Raw genomic sequence first — 21,242 nt, 5'->3', positions numbered from 1 at the left:
TGCGGTGCTGCGCCCGCTGCCCCGTGACAGGGGCTCTCCTGCCGCTGTGCTGAAGTCCTCAGTGGAGCCGAGGAGGCGCACCTAGGGAGCCAGGGTGTTCGGGGGCGGCTGCGTGGGGGAGAAACGGAGGTGCGCTCCGCTTAGAAGGAACAGTGTGAGCAGAGGTGTGGCTGGAGGGCAGTGCGCGGGTACGGTCGCACATGGAGGGGAGGAGACGGAGTACAAGCTCGGGAGATGGCCCTGGGCGCTGAGCCAAGGAAGGACCCAGCAAACCACACAGCGGCTGCCGGCTCCGACCCTCAGGCAGAGGGCCAGCCAGGCCTGGGGTGCTCTCTGAGTGCCCTGGGGAGAGGCGAGCTCCGCGGACCCCACGCAGCTGTATTCACAACAGGACTGTGCTCCAGGAGGGGACCCTCAACCCTGTGGCAACCCCCCTTTGCAGGGTGATGTGTATTCAGACCCAGGAAGCCCCTGCAGTCGCCTCCTTACTGGGGAACCTGAAGAGCCTTGTAAGGTCATGGGCAGTTAACCCTGCCCTCTGCCCTCCCATGGAGGCCCTTGAGGTCCATCCCTAGGAGTTTGCAGTTAACGCGAGAAGTGCCATTTGTAAGCACTAGAGTGGCAGGCTCAGACCGGTTCCCTTTCTGGATATTCTGGAAGACAGATAGGGGAGGAGGGTCTTTGAATGAAGATGTGGACAGGGAGCGTTGACAAACGTGTGTGGACAGGAAAGAGCACAGAGGCCCAGGATCAGTGACATCAAGCCTTCGCAGGGTGAGAGCTTCCGCCCACTGGTCCCTCACACCTGGACCCTGGGGTAGGCAGGCGGCACTAGCCAGTGGGGCTTGGAAGTCTCACCCTAGAAACAGGACTCCTGTGAATAGAAGCTTTGGACAGAGGACTACCAAGTGCTCCGCTCAACACAGAGCAGAAAACAGTGAGGGACCCAGAACCCGGCCAGAGTTCATTAACAAGGTGACCAAATTGTCAAACAGCCTCTCCCAGACTCGGCAAGCAGAGACGGAGCTAGACACGGGGCAGGTGGTGAACGGCTGGCCTGGGACAGAGCAAGGCAGTATCCTTGCTCTCCTCCTGGGGCAGGAAAGGGGGTCTGGGCCGCTCTAAAGCCAGGAGGGGCCCAGAAGAAGGAGTGGGGTGCCTGCAAGCAGGGAAGGCTGGCACCTGATTCCTGCTGGGAGACAGGTGGATAGAGAGGAGCTGGCTGAAGGGTGACCTGGCGAGGGTGTGCGGAAGGGAGCAGGCTGGCGTCCGCTCTGGGATGGAGCATGGGAGAGGCGGCGGAAAGGGGTGTGTGGTGGGGATCGCCCATGTCAGAGGACTCTACAGCCATGCTGTTCTTAGGAAGCCTAGCAAAGGAGCTGCTCATGCCCCAGTGAGCCACACAGATGGTCTCAGCAGCTTGATGGGGACAGCTGAGAGACGGCAGAGCAGTGCCTGCTTGGGTGGTGACAGTCACCCCTCTGCGCCCCCCCTCCTCCCAGCCCAGCCACCTGAGGGAGAAAGGAACTTGGGAGAGGGGAGGTCGGGGAGCGACAGGCAAATCCAGGGTCACCACCTTGCTGCAGGGCCCAGAGGCCTGGCCTGGGCTGGCCAAGGGCACAGGAAATGAGTGACTGATTGGAGATGAGAGTCAAGGTGTAAACAGGGCTGGACTGGACACCTGCCTAGAACACCCTGTGGGGACAGCGCCCAGGTGGAAAGTGACAGGGATGGAAAAGATAAAACCATTCTATGCTTTGGTGTGGTTTTCTCTGTTCAAGAAACTATAGTTCCAGGTGTCATTTCTCTCATTTTGTAGATAAGGTAACAAGGCACAGAGCTGGGGAGACACCTCTCTGAGCTTGCACAGCTAGTAAGTGCCCCCAGTGACCCTCACCTCCTATACCCACCCATGCCTGAGTTGCTTCCCACAATGAATCGGAACTAGCCTGTCCCCAGCTAGCTCAGGACAGCCTTGCAGCTTCTGCCTTGGCCTCTTGCGTGGTTTGCTGTGGGGAAGCCACTGCCATGCTGGAGGTTCCCGCAGTCCGTGGTGGGGAAATGAGCTCCCCAGGCCCCCAGCCCACCAGCTTGCCAGCCGTGAGCATGAGGGACGTGCTCTAGAAGGAAACCCCCAGCCCCGGTCAAGCCCCGGATGAATGCAGCCCCAGCTCACATCTGACCATGACCTCGTAACAGACCCCTAAGTCCCAACTGCCTGACCAAGCCACCCCCCAAATTCCTGACCCACAGAAACTGTGGGAGATAGTTCATGATACTGGTTATTCTAAGCTATTGTGTGTAGGGTACTATGTCAGACAGAGTTGGAATAGTAACATAGTGGCAGAGCCCAAGTATCCCAATTCTGGATTCCAAGCTCTTCCTTCCCTAGTGGGGTGAGGTGCACGCTTTGTGGGGGTGTGTGAGAAAAACCTTTGGAACACAGAAAGAAAATACTAGAATATATATACATATATATGTATGAGAAACTTTTATATTTGAGTATAGTCGGCACACAATGTTACATTAATTTCAGGTGTACAACATGGTGATTCGACAACGTCTTTATGCATTATGCTGTGCTCACCACAAGCATAGCTACTGTCTGTCACCATACGGTGCTGTCACAGTACCACTGGCCACATTCCCTAGGTGTGTCTTTTGTTCTCGTGACTTATTCATTCCATAACTGTACACAAAAATAAACTCAAAATGGATTAAAGACCTAAATGTGAGACCTGAGACCATAAGAATCCTAGAAAAGAGCAGAGGCAGTAATTTCTCTGGCATTGGCCATAGCAACATTTTCCCCAGAAATGTCTCCTGAGGCAAGGGAAACAAAAGCAAAATTAAGCTATTGGGGCTACATCAAAACGAAAAGCTTTTGCACAGAGAAAGAAACGATCAAGGAAACAAAAAGGCAACCTGCAGAATGGGAGAAGATAGTTGCAAATGATGTATCTGAGAAGAGGTTAATATTCAAAATATATAAATAACTTGCACAACTCAGCACACACACAGACACAAAAACCTGATTGGAAAATGGCCAGAGGACATGAATAAGCATTTTTCAAAGGAGACACACAGATGGCCAAAAGGCACAACATCACTAATTATCAGAATAATACAGCTCAAAACCACTATGCAATATCATCTCAGACCCATCAGAATGGCAAAAATCAAAAGGAAAAAGAAATGTCAAGTGTTGATGAAGGATGTGGTGTAAAGGGAACACTTACACACTGTGGGTGGGAATGTAAATTGGTGCAGCCGCTTGGAAAACAATATGGAGATTCCTCAAAAAATTAAGAATAAAACTACCGTATGATCCAACAAATCCATTACTGGGTATTTACCCAAAGAAACAAAAACACGGGGCACCTGGGTGGCTCAGTTGGTCAAGCATCCGACTCTTGATTTTGGCTCAGATCATGATCTCAGGGTTTGGGAGATCAAGCTCCGTGTTGGGCTCCATGCTGACAGTGTGGAGCCTACTTGAGATTCTCTCTCTACCTCTCTCTGCCCCTCCCCAACTTGTGCTCTCTTTCTCAAAAATAAATAAATTGACATTTAAAAAAACCAAGCAGAAACACTAATTCAAAAAGATACATGCACCCCTAAATTACTGTGGTATTACTTACAATAGGCAAGATATGAAGCAAGCTAAATGTTATAGATAGATGAGTAGATAAGGAAGATATGGCACACCCACCCCCAGACACAAATGCACGCATGTGTGCACGCGTGCGCGCATACACACACACACACACACACACACACACACACACACAATGGAATATTATGCAGCCATAAAAAGGATGAGCTGTTGCCCTTTGTGACAACAAGAATGGACCCAGAGGGTATTATACTAAATAAGTCTATTTTTTTTTATGTTTATTTATTTTGGAGAGAGAAAGAGAGACAGTGTGAGCAGAGAAGGGGCAGAGAGAGGGAGACACAGAGTCCGAAGCAGGCTCCAGGCTCTGAGCTGTCAGTACAAAGCCTGTTGCGGGGCTTGCATTCACAAACCTTGAGATCATGACCCAAGCCAAACCCTGAGCCAAAGTTGGAAGGTTAAGCGACTGAGCCACCCAGGTGCCCCCTATTTTTTAACTGAAATAAGAACCCCCTTTCCAGCCTATTGGAATGCATGCAGTTTCACATGCTCAGGCAGGCCCATTCACCAAACAAACCTAACATAAGCCCAAGCATAGAAAGATGTCTGCAAAGTCACCAAGGACTGCCCTGGATACTGACCAGGAAAGCGTGTGTGGACAAAAAGAATATGGCTGACCTGACATTCTGTTCCTGGGAGGAACACGCGGTGTGAGATGTTCCCGGCTGGGGTCTGTGGCTACAGGTCCTGGACTAGCCCTCCCGTGCCTGAGGGCACGCAAAGATGCTTTGTCACAACAGAAAGGGGGCTCTGCACACCTTGGGCCGTCACCTTAATGCATCTTGCTCATCTTTCCGGTTCTTGTTCACATGCGTGTAATCACCAGAATTTACTCAAGCCGCACACCATTCTGCATTCTGCTCTTCTACCTGCCACAGACCACACCCTGACCCCTTCTGCATTGCTCTGTCACTGTCGTGATGACCACTATGCCATTGTGCTTCCCACTCCCCCGCAGGTCTTCAATCATGGACTTTGGCGTTCAGCCCCACTGTAGATGGCAGGATGCTAAGTGTGGGGGGGGTGTCCAATTTTTCACAATTATGTGCAAGATGGCAAGGAACGGCTCTAACAAATGTGGCTTTAAAAACATTTTGCCTTTGTTTAAACATAATTATTTGCTGCTTCTTGTTATCCAATCCTCTGCCCCTCCCTGGTTTTCTCTGCCTCTTTTCTTGAGCCTCCCCCTACTTTCCCCTCTCCTACAGGTGAGATTTACCACGTCTTAGTTGTACGGCTCTTGGGCTGGTGCCTTGATCTTCCTAGATCTTATTTTATTTCTATCTTTGAAAATAAGAAAAATGTAGTCAGAGCCTGGAAGATTTTTAGGGGAAGGAAAATGCTCTGTATGATACTGTAACAACGGATATTGGTCATTAAACATCTGTCCAAACCCATAGGACAACGCCCACAGTAAACCCGAACATAAACTGTGGACTTTGGGTGACAGTGATGTCGCCGGGTGTCAGAGATGCCACTGTGGGGGGGGAATGTGGATAACGGAGGAGGCTGTGCACGTTGGGGGGGGGCGGGGGCATATGAGAAATCTCTGTGCCTTCCTCTCAAATTTGCTGTGAACTTAAAGCTGTTGTAAAAAATGAAGTCTTTAAAAATATGCGAGAAAAATAATACCGGCCCTCAACATCTCCACAGCTTTGTTTACAACAGTGAAATTTTAGAAACAAGCCCCAAATCCATCAACAGATTACATAAATTAAATGCTAAATAGAAATAAAACATACATAAACCAATTCATATGCTGGGGTACCATGCATTTGCTCAAAACAGTAAGGGTGAGCTTTGTACATGTGGAAAGATGAGCACGTGACTGAGAGCATGTAAGTTGCCAAACCACGTGCACACTACAAGCCCCCACTTGAATAATCATTGCCCTGAATATTAATGCACTAAAAAAGGATACACAATTAAGAGATAAACTATAAATGACATAATCCCTGGGGACTGAGTGGGAGGGGGAGAAATTTTGCGGAGTGGTTTTTTTACTTCCTACCCTTACTTAAATGTTTTTTTAAAAATATTTATTTAGAGAGAGAGAGCGCATGTGCATGTGTGGGCGTTCACGAGCAGGAGAGGCGCGGAGAGAGGGAGAGAATCCCAAGCAGTCTCCACACTCAGCAGAGAGCCCGATGTAGGGCTCAGTCCCATTAACTGTGAGATCGTGACCTGAGCTGAAATCAAGAATTGGATGCTTAACTGACTGAGCCACTCAGATGTCCCTTACGTACATGTTTTTAAATAAACATGTAATATAAATTTTGGGAAGAAAAGAACTTGTTTGTCCTTTTCCCAAAGTGCTGCAAATCTGGTGATATGCTGTATGTGAAAGCTCTTGCTTTCACAAGAAAGCATATATATATATATATATATATATGCTTAATATATACACACACACATATTATATACCATTTGTTTCATTTTTTTAGAACTTAAAAAAATTTTTAATGCTTATTTATTTTGGGGAGAGAGAAACAGAGTGTGAGCAGGGAAGGGGCAGAGAGAGAGGGAGACACAGAATCTGAAACAGGCTCCAGGCTCTGAGCTGTCAGCACAGAGCCCGACGTGGGGCTCAAACTCAACGAACCATGAAATCATGACCCGAGCAGAAGTCGGACGCTTAACCGAGCTGCCCAGGCGCCCGTATTATACACCATCTATATTATATATAAATATGACAGTATATTTTTCTTTTTTCAGGTTCATATTTTAGTTTTTCCTGCATATGTAGTGTTTAATTCTACCACCTTAGCACACCCCCTGCCTGCATCTCTCCTTCCCTTCAGTTCTCGTTACCCTTTCCGGCCTATCTCTTCTTGTAGATAGTCTGAGACAGAGATGACAGATCGGAGAAGGGCGAGTCTTAGACCTGTTCTGTTCTCTGCCCCCTCCTCCCCCAACTTCCCATTCTGCACAGAGAAGGACACAGCAAGAAGACACACATACAGATTCCCTGTGGCTGCTCTTACCACCCCTCGCCACCCCAGGGCCACATCCACAGGTCTCTGGGTGCCCCCAGCCTGCAGTGCACATGTTCCATGGGTTCCTGCTGGCCAGGATGCCCAGGACCAGAGCCCCCGGCTCCCTACGGCTACCGCACAGAGTCCGCTCCCCCAGAGCAGGGTGGGGGCGGCACCTGGTGTGGCCGCCGCGGACGAAGCCCTCAGGATTTGCTAGATGGCGTTGAGCTCGGAGCTGACAGATGGAGTCATATGGGCAAACTAATTATATTTTTCATATTTTTTTCCTGGGCATTTGTGAGTCTGCAGGAGCTTAATTTATGTATTAATTACACCTCAGAGCTAAATGAGGGGGCTGGAGTGCCTCAGACAGCCTTTGCATTCATTAGGAAACATGGCACACACATTTGGCTTTGTAGGGAAACAGCTGCTAAAGTTTCCTTCTGGGGAGCTTGGAGGGGCCTGGGGGGAGCAGACCCCTCTGGGCAGTNTGGGGTCTGCTGCCCCTTGCTCACCTCCCCGCCGCGCCTACTGAGGGGAGACAGCCACACACACCCCCGCCGCACCCCTGCACCCCCGCAGCCCAGCTCCCTCAGCCGCAGCCCTGCGTGGGTTCCCTCTCCGACTGCGTTTGGCGGTGTCGTGCTGCACTGAGTCGCTGTCTCTCTGTTGTGGCCCAGTGCGAGGCCGTCGACCTGTTGATAGAGGCTGGGGCTTCTGGAAGGGAGCCGTCCCCCTCAGGACCCCCGCCAGTGAGCCACACCTGTAAGGACGGGCCTCAGGCAGGGGAGTGGAGAGTGGCTGGCTTTCTCTCCTTGAGTCTGGACTCGGTGGTGTCTGGTCGTCTTGGTGTCAGAGCTCAGTCAGTGCCCAGTTTGCAGGGGCCCAGAAGGTGGAGGGAAGAAAGCTGTATTTTTTGTAGTCAGGTTATGAGGCCTCAGGACCCATTAACCCCAATTTCCAGGCCTCCAGTTCTTTCTCAAGGCTTGGGGCCAGCTCCCTGAGTTGCTGTCTCATGTCACGGGAGTGGGGTTTCGGGGAAAACATCTGGGCCTACTCTCTGGCCGGTTTTCACTGGGGAAGCAGCACTCAAAGCCTTAAGGGCAGGGTTGGGAGTTGCTGATACCAAGGTAACCGTCAGAGAAAAGGAAACGGTCAGCACCCTCTCACCTCTGAGCCACTCGCAGGGCTGACCTCAGAGGAAGCACTTGTTAAGAAGGTTCAAGAAAGGGCCCAAGCCTGTGTAGTGCTGACGGGCCCACAGCAGGTGCTGGCCCAGACACTGAGCTGAGGGGTCCACCCGGCTTGGCCTGCCTCGGGCCTGAGCGTGGGCCTGCGTCCACCCCCTGTCCCTGTCGTATTGCCGTTCATAGGTCAGCACAGGGCAGGCCTGCTTCCTGCAGTGCGCATGCGCTTCCGCACCTTCTCACGCTGAGAGGCGGCTCTCGGCTAAGTCCGGAGGAAGAGTTCCGATATTTGCGAGTGCCTTACAGAGACAAAGGAGGAGTATGTTTGTGACACGCTTACTCTGAGGATGTGAGCTCTCTGAGGGCAGGCACCTCTGTCTGCTTTGTTTGGTGTATCCCAAGAACCTAGAAAAACACCAGGCACAGAGCAGATGGCCATGAAAGGAGCACCTAGGAGGGGGCGCCTGGGTGGCTCGGTCGGTTAAGCGTCCGACTGGTGGTGGCTCGGGCTCAGGTTGAGATCTCCCGGTTTCATGAGTTGGAGCCCTGTGTCGGGCTCTGTGCTGACTGTGCGGAGCCTGCTTGGGATTCTCTGTCTCCCTCTCTCTCTGCCCCTCTCCCACTCGCGCTGTCTCTCTCAGAATCAATCAATATACTTTAAAAAGAAAAAACATGAGCACCTAGGAGGTGCTGTTAGGAAGGCTGGCTATAGCTGCTCCCAAATCATCTTTGGGGCAAAACAGAAACAGGGGAGGGAGATGAATCTCAGAGAGGTTTAGGTATCTGCCCCAGATCACACAGCCCATTAGAGGCCAGGCCGGGGATCATGGCCAGGAATGATTCTAACAATACTCTAATTCTCATGCCCTCACTTGTTGTCCTACCTCAGGCCACAATAACAAAACAGCATAACTGAGTGGCTTATCAACAACAAAATGCATTTTTCACCGTTCTAGAAATGGCAAGGTCAAGGTTCTGGCAGATCGGGTGCCTGGCGAGGGCTCTTCCGGGCAGCGGCCAATTTCTGGCCGTAGCCTCACCCGGCAGGGAGCAGAGAGGACGCCAGCTCTCCTGACTCTGGTAAGAGCTCCCCTAATCCCATTGTCCAGGGACCCACCCTCACGACCTCATCCAGTCCCAGTCACCTCCCAAAGGCCGCGTCTCCTTACACCACCACGTCGCGGGGTAGGGTGCCGACCCGTGAGATCTGGGGGGTCACATTCAGTTCGTAACACCTGCCTGTGTTATTCAGACCCTGTGCCCACGACGTTCACGGCTGCAGCTTCCCACCGGCTGGACCGAGGGGTGAGGAGTCCGCTTTGCCCGATGCTGTGCGGTGATGCTCAGGAGTTTTGTGCCCTCCAGGTGACTGAATGCATGGAAATTCTTACTAGCGGGATTCCATCCCTTCAGGGAAGTGTTTGGTTCTGGCGTCGTATCAGGGGATGGTGGTGGAAGGTCTGGGATGAGGGAGCTCTCCATGGAATGTCCGTCACCCTGGGGGCCGGCGGGGGAGGGGGGGAAGGGACGGGGCTCCGAGGCTTGCAGACTTCATTTCCGCTTACTCCATCTGGGTGCCTGCTACGCACTGCCACTCCGGCTGGTCTGTGCAGGAGGCGTGTGGGGTCTGAGAGGGGGCAGGGGGAGGAGGAGGCTCCCCAGGGGGTGATCTAGAGCCCTCTCCCAGCGAGGGTGGCCCGTCCTGTGCACCCAGTCGTCAGCCCTCCCTTCACCCACCCAACCAGAGGGCGAAAACCAGGCAGGGCTTGTGCTTCCATAACCATGGTCCTGGACTCAGGCGCCCAGCAGCGTCCACCTGGAACAGGGCGAAGGCGCTGGCTGGTGGCCTCTCCACAAGAGCCGGGGCACAGCAGCCGTGACACCTCTCCCCCAAGGATCCTCGGCTAGCGGGCACCTGCTTCCTCCTGTCTCCTCCTGGAGCCTCAGGCCCTGACATCAGCCTTCTCAAGATGGGCTGGATGGGAGGCTGCCAGATCTTTCCGGAGAGCGTGCTGCCTGCCCGAGAGGTGGCCCAGTGTGGTTGACAGATAGTGCTCTGGATCCAGGCTGTCCAAATGCATTTGTCTCATCGCCCCGAATCCAGCCAGCCCCAGAGACAAGTCTAACCCTTCCTGACAGAATCAGTTCAGCCTTGTCCTCGGAGCAGAGCCCAAGGTGGGCTGGGGCTGGCTGGACTCTCTGACCACGGCTGCCAGGGGCCTGCTGGCCAGGGGAGGACACGCAGGAGCCCCGGTGGGCCCAGGAGAAGGGATCCAGCCCAGGGGACAGAGCTAGAGCTGGGAGAGGGGGAGGAGGGTCCCTGCCTCTGTGGCTTCTCCCAACCCCAAGGCAAAAGTGTAGAGAAGAGCAGGGGACAGGAGGCAGGGAGAAGGGGCTGCTTTATTTTCTTCCACCCTCATCCCTATTCCTATCCTTTTGTTTAAGCTTTACTGTCTCTAGCCTCTTTAAGAAACTGCAAATTCTCAATATTTGTGAAAGCTCATCTTTTCTAGCCAGGAACCCCAGACTGTGGATGTCACTCGGGGGTGGGGTGGGGTGAATGGGAGTCTGGGCTGAAAGTAGGGAGCAGGGTCATGCAGCTACAGAGACTGCCATCAGGAAGGGAAGGCAGGCATGTGCCCCGCATTGTCAGCCTCTCAGGTTTCTAGATTGCTGGACGGGGGATGAAGGGCCATGGAAGGGCTCATCGGTGGGTCTTTCCAGGTGTCAGAGGGCAGCACCAGGCCAGTGGAGATGCCAATAGAACCCTAATCAGTAGCCAGGGCCATCTATTTCTTCTGCCCCCAACCTCACCGGTACCAAGTGACTGACTGGATGCTGGGTGATGGATGAGTTGTGCTCTTGATCATCGGAAGAATGGAAGCCCTGCTAGGGGTGCTCCAGAGCCCGAGACCCTCTGAGGGTTTAATGAGAGGCAGGAAGAAGGCAGGGACCTACCATATTCTTGAGGATCAGAAGACAGAGGAGATAAAATTCCTGACCTGAAAGTATTATCGACGTAATATTCCCTTCATGAGGCACAAAGTAGCAAGCCATGAGTGTACGTGCGTGGTCTCATGCGGGTCTTCCACGCTGCGTGGGAGCAGAGCCCGAGACAGGAGCTCAAGCGCCAGGGTTCATTCGGGAGGTGAGGCCAGGAGACACTCGTGGGGAGCGGGGAGCAGAGAAGCGAGGGGGTGGGGTGGGGCTGGGCGAAGTGTGTACATGTGTCTTAGAGCTGTCCCTCTAAAAGGGGCTGCTCTGATTCGGGGTCCTGGGCAAAGGAGAGTAGAGTGGGCTCTGGCGGTCAGTCAGCCCTTTCTGCACCTCGGGCACAGAGATGCAGGTGCTGGCAGTTGGAAGGGTGGCCCATGTGCACAGAGGGGACATGGACCCAAGTTGTCTGCTGCATACTGTTAGTCCCATTGTCCAGATGATGAAACTGAGGCTCACAGACATCCTTTGTCCCAGGTCCCCCGGCTGGTGACAGCTCTCCTGGGGTCTGACTCTTCTCGAGGTCCTGGTCTTACCATGTGTCAAATGGAGCTCATGAGACTTAGGATCATGGCCATGAGGGCCATGCCCTCCCCCTCCCGGGGGAGGGGTGTGAGGGTGGACTGTGATTGCCTTTGCACACCTGTTTCTCATGTCCAAAGCTTTGCGGAAAGGCAGCAAAAAGGATGTGAAGGCTACATGTAGAATTGGGTTCAAATACCACTTGTGCTACCTAATTGCAGTGTGCTTAACGTCTCTGAGCTTCAGGCTCCTCATCTGTAAAATGGGGCTAAAGACATATTTCTGGAGGAGTTGTTAGGAGGATTACATAAGAAAACAGGTGACAAAGGGCTGAATGCATGCCTTGCACCCTGTCCCCTTCTCACCTCTCAGCTTTGTCATAATTTTGTAGCAAGGTGTGGAGTTTAAACTCCCAGGTTCCTCTCTGGGCGGTAGCGCTGGTGGGGCAGGGGCCTCCTCATCGCTGGCAACGGGGCTGTGCCTGATGATGTGGGCGGTAGCTCCCTGCCCACTGCTCCCTTCTGGTCCCCGGAGCCCTCCTGTTACTGGTGAGCTGTTTTGTTCTGCCGGAAGGCCACTTTATGAGTCACAGAAAGGGGGACTTGACAGGGGTTCTTTAGAACAAAAATTTCCACGGTCTTTAGAGGATCTGACTCTCCAGTTTCCAAATTAATGAGGGCCCAGATTGACCCAGGACCTGGCAAAGGTCTGTTCCCACTTGCAGCATTGCCGGCGGGCTCTCTCATGCCCCTCCTCTTTCCTGCTTTCCTTCTCCCCAGTGGAAGTAACCCCCTCCTCTCTCCACCTTCCCGTATTTTACCAGGCTATGGGGTTCAAGATCCGCTTTCCTTAATGCGCTCTGCCTTTGCATGTGGCCCCCAAAGCCCTTCCTTTCTTTATCCTCTGGTTTATAAAACCTGGATCAGCTGCCCTTTCTCTCTGAGAACCCTGCCCAGGCCTCCCCAGGCCGAACCAACGCGTCCCTCGCTGAGGCCTAACCTACATGAACTTGAGCGAGGGACTGGCCGGTAATAACAGCTTGCTGCCACCAGGGGGCATCCACAGAGAAAGCATAAAGGGCTATGCACCACTGGGTCTCCTTCCAATTTGGACCCCAAACAGGAAGTGACCCTTGCTTCCGTGTGCATCATAAGACACAGGACCACAGGGACAAGGGCGTCTTTAGGCACTGTCCTCAGAGAGACAGGGGCTGTGGCCCCACCTGCATCTGCAGGAGTTCACAGAGTAACATAAAGACTCAGGGCTTCCCACTTCCCCTTCCCGAAGGAGGGCTGAAGCAGAAATGTGCCCGGTCAGGGGCTCATTCAGGATTCTAAGCAGAGAGGTCGGATCAGTGATGCTTAAAACACAGTTTGCTTCTTCATAAAGTCCGTGGCTATGGAGCCGAGAGTAAAGTCGACCTGACAGTTAGAGTCAAGATGCTGGTTCAGAATGGGTCAAACCAGCCCAGGACGCCCCTCCCCAGAGTCCATTCTGACAGGTTCTCATGTCTCTGGGCGGAGGCTGCACCTAGTGTGTACTTCCGAGGGTCTCTTCTTTGCCCCCCCTGTTATCCCCGCAGGTGGGGGCCCTCAAAACCTTGTCTTGTCCACGCTGCTGTCTGGGATGAGGCCTGGCCCAAGTGCGAATCCTATAAATGCCTCGTGGACCTCTCAGAGCTCCCTCCATTTTTTATGGGCACGCTTGACGGTCCCAGGCGCCCCACCCAAAAAAGGTGAGGGAGCTGCGCTCTGAGCAAGGACCCAAATGAAAAGCGACATGGGGCACTGGTGGGTTAATAGAGTGGGTTCACCCTTGACTGTGTGTCCAATGGAGCTCACGAAACCTAGGATCATGGCCATGAGGGTCATGCCCTCCCCATGCCAGGGGAGGGGTGTGAGGGTGGACTGTGATGGCCTTTGCACACCTGTTTCTAATGTCCAAAGCTTTGCGGAAGGCAGCAAAAAGGATGTGAAGGCTACATGTAGAATTGGGTTCAAATACCACTTGTGCTACCTAATTGCAGTGTGCTCTTGGGGAAGTTGCTTAACTTCTCTGAGCTTCAGGCTCCTTATCTGTAAAATGGGGCTAAAGACATATTTCTGGAGGAGTTGTTAGGAGGATTACATAAGAAAACAGGTGACAAAGGGCTGAATGCCCTCCCACCAAGCCCCTCCCTCCCCATGAAACTCTCAGGGACCTCCCTGTCTTCCCCTTGGGGGTGTGATAGTCAGTTTTATATGTCAACTAGGTGAGGCTACAGTTCACGGTTAACCAACCACTAATCTATTGCTGTGAAATATTTTGTAGATGTGATTAATGTCTATGATCAGTGGACTTTAAATAGAGATTTCATCAATGATCTGGGTGGGCCTGATTCAATTAGCTGAAAGACTTCAAGAGCAGTGGTAAGGCTTCCCTGAGAAGAAATTCCACCGTGGACGGACGGCAGCTTCAGCCTCTGTGCCAGAAAGTTCCAGCCTGCCCTTCCTGGTGGCCTACTCTCCAAATTTCAGATGTGCCTTCCTGGCCTCCACAGTCCCTTAAATCCAACTCCTTGCAACAAATCCCTTAATATGTATGTCCTGTTGATTCTGTTTCTCTGGTGGAATTCTACCTGTTGCAGATAGACTGGGCAGACTCCCTGTGCCCAGGAAGGGAGGGCAAATCCAGGTGATAGACTGTTTTATACTCACGGTACAGCAGGCAGTGTGTTCATTAAGACTTTTATCACACTGAACCCTCTGAGCATTGTATGTCACAAGTACCAGTATTATCCCCATTTTATAGATAGGGAACTGGGGCACAGAGAGGTTATGTGCTCAAGGTGACACAGCATGGAGCAGACCAGGATCAGAAACTCCTGGCTTCAGGGGCGCCTGAGTGACTCAGTTGGTTAAGCGTCCAACTCTTGATTTGGGCTCAGGTCGATCTCAAGGTTCATGAGTTTGAACCCCGAGTCAGACTCTTTGCTGACAGTGTGGATCCTGCTTGGGATTCTCTGTCTCCCGCTCTTTTTGCCTCTCTCACATACTCGCTCTTGCTCTCTCTCTCTCAAAATAAATAAATATACTTTAAAAACAAAACAAAGCAAAACAAAACAAAACCCCTGGCTTCAGAGGACAGGTTCCTAAACTTCTTTGTCCTAAGGACCCCTTTTGCAGCCTGGGGAGGCCAAGGAGCCCTCCTCTCAAAGATTTTTTTCATATGCATAAAATAAAATACACAAGTTAGAAAGGAAATTGTTTTTTTAATTATCAAAACATTTTTAAAGCACAAACTTATGATGGGATGATAGGGGTGCTTTTCTAGAAATGCATTCCTTTAACTAGACTGGTGGGATCCTGGAGGGTACTTTGCCACCTGCTGGGTGCCTGTTCGGCAGGCAGGGATTTTAATGAAGCAAGTTCATGGACACAAGCAAAGCCCGGGCACTCGGCAGAGACGCCCTCCCCTTTCTCCATTCTGGGACTCAGGCATGAGGAGGGAGGCTTCCAGAGGCGGAAGCAGTCAGCTGGAATGACTCCGGGGCCAAGTTCAGCCCCTGCCACCCCTGAGGGTCAGCTCACTCTTGCTCTGGTCCTGGTGGCCCTGGTCCTGGGCCTGCTTGCATTCCCCACACGTCTGCGGTCACAGGGATGCCTGGCCCTGAAGCGCCCTTGCCCTTCCTCTTGGAGACGGAGGCCATGGCCACCGTGTTTCCTGCAGACCCAGCCCGTGTTTGTGTCAACACGGGCCACACTCAGCCAGCTGGCGTAGCCTCTTGCATGTAGAGCAGCTTTGCAGTCTGGTAGCTGAGAAGGGCCAGGCAGAGTGTTTCCAGGGGGAGAGCAAGGAAGGGACCAAGGACCAAGCCCACGTTCCCTTCCACTGCTGGGGAGTGAACCTCATGAACAGCAGCCCACACCTCCCTCCCTCCCGCTGAAACCACCGGGCCAGCCCTGGTGAAAAAGAAATCTCCCGCCATGACTGCCTGATGATGGCCTCAGCCTGGCTCCCAGCTCTGCCCCATCCCCCACTTCATGTCATTTCTCTCTCTGGGAGAAAGGCAGGGGAGAGGGGACTAAGTGCCCTGAGTGCTCATTACGTGCCAGGCACTTTGAATACATGATCTCCTTTGCTCCTCTTCACGCCTGTGAAGTGGTGCTGTGACACAGATTCGACAGGCGAGGAAGTTCTGATCGGAGAAGGTGTCACCCAGCAGGAAGCGGGCAGAATCTAAACCTGGCACTGGCACCAGGATCCGTTCTCCTTCTACCTCACGTGCTGCTTTCCTCTGGCCAGCCTTTACCCATCCCTGGCACCCAGCTCTCAAGCTGCACTGGTGTCTTAGCATTCAGAAAGTCTCTATCATGCTAATTCAGACTAAAGTGTTAGTGTCACAATAGGTTGCTCTCCCCTAGAGTATTTGCATCCTAAGAGGACTTCAGGGAGGTAGCTATGCTCACTGTTAGAGAATGACTCTGTTGTGTGGTGGCGGGGGTGGGGGGCTGAGCAGGATTATTTGGGGTCTTGGAGGACAAGAAAGGTGCAAGGCCTGGGTTGGACTGAGTTGGAGCTGAGCATTGTTAGCAGCTGGGGTGTGGGAGACCACCGTGTCCAACTCCACTTGAAACACTGTTTTGACTGAGCTGTCCTCACCAGCCCGCCCTTCTAGCCACAGGTCCTTGTGAGTGAACTGTACTGGCCTCCAGCAGAGCCCCCTTCTCCTGGAGAGGGCCAGTGAACCCCAGCTTAGACCTATGATTCCAGTTTTGCTCTCACTGGAAGGAGGAGGAGGGAAGAGCAGGGGAGGCATCTCTATTCTGTGACCTGGGGACTGGCTGAGTGACCAGGGGACTGGCTGAGTGACCTGGGGACTGGCTGAGTGACCAGGGGACTGGCTGAGTGACCAGGGGACAGGAGTTCTGGCCCTGAGAGAATGTCCCTGCTCCTGGTCTGCCTCCTAGGATCTGTCCAGGGAGAGTCTCGCTCCACCTGCCTTCCCCCTTTTCTGAGTTAAACAGGGCTCAAGTGATCACACCCACTTGACAGAGGGGGTATCGGAGGCCTGGAGAGAGAAATGACTGTGGACTCTTGATTGGGCCTGGACTTGCAAGAGGGAGGACAGTGAGATGGAGGAGGGCTTCCTTTGGTGACGCTAATTCCTTGCCCTCACTTCTTTTTTAATTGAAGTATAATTGCCATATAATGCTGTATTAATTTTAGGTGCACAGCATAGTGATTTGACAGTTCTGTGCACTATGCAATGCTCACCATGTTAAGTGGAGTCATCGTCTGTCACCGTACAACATCGTTACAATATCATTAACTATATTCCCTATGTTGTACTTTTCACCCCATGACTTAATTTATAACTGGAAATTTGTACCTCTTAATCCCCTTCACCTATTTTGTCCACTCCCCCCCACCCCCCGCACCTCCCCTCTGGCCACCACCAGTTTGTTCTCTGCATTTGACTCTGTTTCTGTTTTTGTTTGTTCATCTTTGTTTTTTAGTTTCTACATATAAGTGAAATCGTATGGAATTTATCTGAATTATTTCACTTAGTATAAGTGAAGTTCCGGCCGTGTTGTTGTGAATGCTTGCCCTCGTTTTTGTGAGGCACAAGCTTCTAAAAGCCTTCCTCTTCACAGTGCATGGCCCAGAATCTTGCATGGGGTCAATAGACCACCCAGATTAGGTGTGCTTCGGGGGCAACTATCAGGGCATTTGAAATTGGACTGTTGCCATACCCACCCCTCGCCACACCTCCTCACGAATATCCCTGGATCCTGCTTGCCTTTTCCTCTATTTTCTTCACCCAGAAAAGCCCAAGATATGTGTGTGCATGTGCGTGTGTGTATGTGTGTGTGTGTGGAGGGGAGGGGATGAGCAGGGCTGACATTTATCTCTAATCCTCCCTCATATCCCAAGAGGTAAGGAGCATTGCTAACTTTTTAAGATGAGGAACAGGTTCAGGGAGGAAAAGTGACTTGCGCAAGGTCACACAACGCAAGTGGAGGGAGGAAGCAGGAGCCATTCATGCTTTGCCTCTCACATGCTAGTGAATGGTAGAGGATTTCATGTGCAATGTGCAGGCATGCACAATGAGTCAGTTAATGAATTATGACTGTGATGAGCACAATGGGTGTCCCAGGTGTTGCGTTATACACTGGGGCCCTAGGCACAAATAGATTGTAGCTCTTGCTCTCAAAGAGTTCATAGTATACTGGGCGAGGGAGGCATATAAAATCATTATTGCAATTGACTATGACAAATTCTCTAATCAAAGGCAATGACAAGTCAAGATGCTGCCCCAAGATTTTGGAGCAACTAACTTCTGCTTCAGAGATTCACAGAAGGCTCCTCCTTGGAGGAGACTTTTGATTTGGGTTTTAAAAAGCTAAAAGAAATTCATCAGGAATTTGAGGTAGTAAGAAGATTTCACGTGGAAAAAATGAGACAGCTTGTACAGAGGCTGTGTGGCATTTCTGTGGCAGCTTCTGGAGGCCAGGCTATAATCCAGCATTTCCCAGACTGGGTTACACAAATATTAGTGCCCCTGCAATAATAATGTCAGGCACCAGTAGGGCTTACTCCACGCCAGGCACTATTCTAAGAGCTCTCAATGTATTAACTTGTTTCATGTTCACAGACCCTCTGAGGTAGGCCCTGCTGTTATCCCCATTTCACAGAGGAGACAGTATCACAGACAGATTAAGGAACTTGCTCAAGGTAAGACAGCTCGTCAACGGCAGAGCCAAGATCGGAACTCAAGCAAGAATGTTCTAGAATGCATGCTCCAGCTAAATCTGGCCAAATACGTCAGAGAAAAATAGCACAATGACTATTGGCCAAGTAAAGGTTCTGGGAAATGCACGAGCAAAATACATACACACATGCACATTTTTTGACCAAAAGTTTCAAACCAATTTTACTTAGCAACACGTTTGTTTTTTTTTTTCCTTTCATGGAAAACACTTCGGGAATTGCAATCTTGTCCCTGACAGAGACTCCAATGGAGGCTGGACCCTTTGTTTGGGGGCTGGAGGACTTCCCTCATTCCTGATGATCTCCAATTAGGCCTGCTGGGCGCCATCTTCTCACAGAGCCGCACCCTCCCTAAATGAATCTTCCAAGACTATGCACTCCTTCCGCTACACTTCTCTATGCTACAATACAGGGAAACAAAAAGCATTAGAGTTTGAAGGAAGCCCATTTGCTGCTGTTACAGCTGCACTTTTAGCCTTGTGCTTGATTTCTCTCTCTCCTGACTGAGAGGAAAGGTAGTTGTTGGAGAGGGTTAGTGGTTGCCTCATTACAGACAAATTTCATTTTCATGGTGTGTGTGTGTGTGTGTGTGTGTGTGTGTGTGTGTGTGTGTGTGTAGGGGACAGGGTGGGTACAACAGAGTAAGGAGCCAGGAGGAAGGAAAGGCAGGAGGCAGAGAGGTAAGAACAGTTCTCACTACCCAACCTCTGCCCCAGCCGGCAGGGGAAGTCTCTTGTGCAGGGGTGAGGCCGGGAGAGGGAGGGCATATGTAGAATGTCTGATGTTTCCACAAAGAGCTGTGGCCTCACACTGAAGCCTGGGAACATGAGTTAATTCTTGGATTTCTGAAACCTGAGTCCTTCCTGCCAAAGGAAGTCTGGCAGCCACAGCCATTAGTACCACGGACAGCGGCAGGCCTGCCAGGTGAGCCCTGGGGAAGGGCCGGGCTTCTTCCTCAAGAAGCAGACAGACACCGGTGGGACTGGGGTTTGCTAGAATCACGGGATATTTTTGACCTGCACAGATGGGGTCTTAGCTGGGCGCACTGTCCTCTATACCCCCCTCTGCTCATGTCTCATCGAATGGACACCGGGTCTCAGAGAAAAGAAATGCTTGCCAGGAACCCAGAAGACAGCACCAAAGGGAGGGTGGTGGAACCAGAAGGTATATCCACGCGCTCCATGAGTGCACAGAGATGACTGAGGTCCCAGGAGCACTGTGGCGCCATGCCGGATTCCCTGCCTTGCCTGTCTCTTCAGAGCCAGGACGCGTCTTCGGTGCCCAGCCAGGAGTAGCTACCCATGAATGGTGCAGTGGTGGGAGCCCCTGCTCCAGGGCTAAATTCCACAACTGTCTGAAAAAGGGCTGGGTCTCCCTCTAGGGGAAATCGTATGGTCTCAATAAACCTTGGAATCAAAAGCCTGCTTCCCTGTATAATCAATAAGTGTGTTTTCGGGACGTGGAAACTTTATCAAGAGCACAAGAGAAGCACAAGCCTGCAAGGAAAAACCAAAGAAGAAGCCGCTGGTGGCCTCTGGAGCCTGCCCAGGGAAGAGCCCACCCAGCACTGGGCTCTCTCATCTCATTCTGCTCCATCTCATAAATGCATGTTGAATGTTCTGTCCTGTGGGGACAAGGAGACCAAATGGCAGGGTCTTTGCCTGAAGAATATACAGCCTCCTAAAGGGGAAACGTGACTCCGAGGAAGCAGGATAATACAAGGGCCATCTGAGATTGTCACTCGTACATGTGTCACCCCAGCCCTAGAGCCTAAGTGGCTCTGGTGAGGCAAAAGACATCCATGTTGATGGATGTTATCAGGGAGGCAAAAGAGGAGGATGGAAAGGTAATCTGCATAGGTTTACTTGGCCAGCAAGGAGCAGAATGTTTGTGCTTTCAACTGGATTCCCCTTTGTCTTGCACATAGTAGGCACTCAATACATATTTGCTGTGTGGATGAATAGGTACGTTGCATGACCGTGCCTGCTAGAGGACTGGCTGGCGCATTGGGAGGAGTGAGGCTGGCTCAGTGGGGGAGCCCCAGCTTGACTCACTATCACCTGGGGTTTTGGAGACAGCTGTCTTCAGCAGCTGGGAGTATGGCAGGGAACTTGAGCTCTGCATAAAGCAGACTGGGGACAGCTACAGATCCACAGCTCCGTAAAGACCCAGCCAGTGTGAGCTCCTCAGAGAAGAGATAATTAAGACCCTAGTCATAGTCTCTGAGAGGGCCAGGCGAGGGCTCTCAGGGGCTGGCTGACCCTCTCCACTCAAACGTGTTGCTGCTGCTTCTGGGCTAATGGGCTGGCAGGCACTTCCTCATTGGTCACTGAGCAGGGCTGTCTGGATATCTGCAGGGGCTGAGGTTGGAGGGTTCTTCCCCCACCCCCTTCAGCTGTGAACATCTCAGGAGCTACAGCTGGAAATGAGAAGGAGCCCTTGGGTCACAGTGGCCCAGCCTCTCGGAACACTGGGAGCATATGTGTTCAGCCTCACCTACCTTCTGGCCCACGACTGTGGGGCACTTGTTCCTGCTTGAAAGGACTAGGTATTGGTACCCATACCCCCACAGAAAGCCAAGCTGACTGCCCAGCATCTTTCTTTTAAAACGATCATTCAGTAAACACAGTGGAAGACTGAGGAGCTGGAGGGCACAGGAATTAATATCTGTGGGGGCTGGGGTGGTACATGCAACTTACTGTCGATACCAGCCCTGCACAGATCCCTCTGCCCTGTATAGACCAGTCTCTTACTGTGCCCTAGACAGCACAGATCCTTCTGCTCCATATAGACCAGTCTCTTACTGTGCCCTAGACACCCCTTGGAAGGCTCCATCTCCATTCTCCACCCCGACCTCTCATCAGCTCAAATCTTGCCTGTCCTTTAAGGTTATGCTTTGTCTTTTTATCTTTGAACAGGCTTCCTAAAGCTATGGCCACATGACCACGTGACTTGGCTTTGGCCCCTCTTCCTGTTTACACCCCTTGTCTACACCACCTAAACAGATAGCTGCCTGAGTGCATTCTAGTTTTTTTTTTTTTTTAATTTTTAAAAGTTTATTTATTTATTTTGAGAGAGAGAGAGAGCACACACATGCACCCAGAGGAGGGGCAGAGAGAGGGAGACAGAGAATCC

This window comes from Crocuta crocuta, unplaced genomic scaffold (assembly GCF_008692635.1).
Source record: "Crocuta crocuta isolate KB4526 unplaced genomic scaffold, BGI_CrCroc_1.0 scaffold18, whole genome shotgun sequence".
NCBI classification, from domain to species: domain Eukaryota; kingdom Metazoa; phylum Chordata; class Mammalia; order Carnivora; family Hyaenidae; genus Crocuta; species Crocuta crocuta.
This window is presented reverse-complemented; position numbering follows the sequence as displayed.